The sequence below is a fragment of the Apium graveolens genome, chromosome 5, assembly GCF_009905375.1.
Source record: "Apium graveolens cultivar Ventura chromosome 5, ASM990537v1, whole genome shotgun sequence".
NCBI lineage: Eukaryota > Viridiplantae > Streptophyta > Magnoliopsida > Apiales > Apiaceae > Apium > Apium graveolens.
Window position 1 is genome coordinate 291,598,330 of NC_133651.1, and position 2,747 is coordinate 291,601,076.

Consider the following 2,747-nt stretch of genomic DNA (forward strand, 5'->3'; position numbering starts at 1 on the left):
GATTTTATCCACCTTGACCAAGACATCCACCATAATACCTCCCGAATATGTAATAGAACGATCGACCAACTGCAAGGTCATATAAGTTGGTTTGGGATCAGGTAAGTCCAATTGCTTGAAGATTGACAAAGGCATCAGATTGATGCTAGCTCCCAAGTCACATAAGCATCTGTCAGAAGACATTTTTCCAATAGTACATGGAATAGGCTTGAGGCGTTTAGGAGCTTTTCTCAATTCTTCCATTCTAAGAGATTCAAAAGGCATATCGATCTTCCTCTTCCAGGGAGAAACATTCAAATATTGCAATTGTTCATCACCTTCGTCATCTTTACTGTCTGAATTTCCCAATAAGGCTTTTTTAAAGGCATCAGACCTTAGCATTCGATCAAGTTCCGATGTGACCACCGAATCGACCAACTCGACTTTTAAGCACTCCTCATTATCAGTAGGAAATTTCATAGCATTGAACATAATGAAAGTCACATCCAGATCCAACACTCACATTGTAAGCTCACCCTTCTACACATCAATCAAGGTTCAGCCAGTTGCCAAGAAAGGCCTTCCCAAGATTATGGGAATCTTCTTATGCTCCTCGAAATCAAGAATGACGAAATTAGCAGGGAAGATGATTTTATCCACCTTGACCAAGACATCCTCCACAATACCTCTCGAATATGTAATAGAACGGTCGACCAACTACAAGGTCATATAAGGTGGTTTGGGATCAGGTAAGTCCAATTGCTTGAAGATTGACAAAGGCATCAGATTGATGCTAGCTCCCAAATCACATAAGTATCTGTCAGAAGACACTTTTCCAATGGTACATGGAATAGTAAAGCTTCCTGGATCTTTAAGCTTTGGAGGCAACTTCTATTGTAGCACAACATTGCATTCTTCTGTGAGAGCGACAGTCTCTAGATCATCTAGCTTCACCTTCCGAGATAGAATACCTTTCATAAACTTTGCATAACTAGGCATCTACTTGAGAGCCTCCGCGAAAGGTATGTTGATATGAAATTTCTTGAACACCTCCAAAAACTTCTCGAATTGCTTGTCCAGCTTTTTCTTCTGCAACCTCTTAGGACAAGGCAGTGGAGGATAGATCTGTTTCCCCCTTGTATTCACAACCTTCCCAGACCTCAAAGTGATTGCCTTAACCTGCTCCTTAGCTTCCCTCTTTCCTGGTACTTCAGTGTCACTAGGCAATGTACCAGGTTGACGATTTAGCAAGGTATTGGCAATTTGCCCAATATGATTTTCCAAGGTCTTGATAGAAATAACTTGACTCTTGCACATGAGCTTCAACTCCTCTAATTCAGTTTTTTCATTAGCTTGTTGTAGCTGGAGTTGTTGTTTTGGTTCATATTGCGGTTGTTAAAAACCAGGGGGGTTGTACTGCTTAGCTGTATACTGCTGATAAGGTTGTTGAACCGCATTCTGAGCATTGCTCCAGCTGAAATTAGGATGATTACGGTTGTTAGGATAATAGGTGACTGACACAGGTTGCTGCGATCGCTGGAAATTGCTCACGAACTGAGCTGATTCACTAGAAATTGTGCACTGATCAGTCTCATAGGAACCAACACAAAGCTCATATACACTAGTGATTTGATTAACTTCATAATTATCCAAAGTGTCCAACTTCATTGTCAAGGCCTTAAGTTGGGCAGTTATAGCAGTTGCTGCGTCCAACTCCAGAATTCCTGCTACTTTTCCCTGAGTCAGTCTCTGGGAAGGATTCTGGTACTCATTAGCAGCCATCAGTTCAATAAGTTCATAAGCTTCAGCGTAGCTCTTAGCCCACAAGGCTCCTCCTGATGCCCAATCCATTGTAGAAACAGTTGATAATCATCCAATCAGGCATGCCATGGTGTGGGCACTTCCTTAATATCTCCTTATATCGATCCCAAACCTCACACAGAGATTATCCAGTTTGTTGAACAAACTGAGTAAGAGCATTCCTGATTGCTGCAGTTTTCGCCACGGGGAAGAATTTAGTGAGAAACTTTTGAGCGAGATCTTCCCAAGTGGTGATAGACCCTGCTGGTAGAGAGTGTCACCATCACTTTGCCTTATCCCTCAGAGAGAATGGGAAGAGTCATAGCTTGATAGCATCTTCAGTCACATCATTGAACTTGAAAGTATCACAGATCTCGATGAAATCCCTGATGTGCATGTTGGGGTCTTCGGTAGGAGAACGCCCAAACTGAACTGAGTTCTGTATCATCTGGATCGTGCTTGATTTGATCTTAAAAGTGTTAGCCCTGATGGCTGGTCTAATGATGCTAGACTGAATGTCATTAATCTTAGGCTTAGAATAGTCCATCAAAGCCTTCAGATTTTCTGCATGATCACCCATAGCTACTACAATTGGCTCTTCAACTGTCTCTTCTTCTTCTTCTTCTTCTTCTACCTTCTTTTTTTCCTCAAAAACTTCCCTACGAACTACCACAAGTTCTTCCTCGGCTTTATCCAGTATTCTCTTACGAGTACGCGAACGCGTATGCATACACCCTCGCTAGATCACCTGAAATAAAACAAGGAAACAAATAAGTAACAATGTCCGAGTCAATGAACTTTAACGACCACTGATGGAAAGCACATAAACTAATAATTAACACTGCAGTCCCCGGCAGCGGTGCCAAAAACTTGTTAGTCGCTAAACACGCACTAATATTACACGCAAGTATACGAGTTCGCAAGTAGTATAAGATATAAATCAGATTCGATCCCACAGAGACTGTATT

At 41.7% G+C, this 2,747-nt stretch overlaps 1 non-coding gene across 1 annotated transcript; it reads left to right on the forward strand.

The window, feature by feature from the left end:
- The first annotated feature begins 1,862 nt into the window (after positions 1 to 1,862).
- Positions 1,863 to 1,969, forward strand: LOC141663388 (small nucleolar RNA R71). The gene has a single exon (XR_012551462.1). It is a non-coding gene; the product is annotated as a small nucleolar RNA R71 (small nucleolar RNA).
- The last annotated feature ends 778 nt before the right edge of the window (positions 1,970 to 2,747 follow it).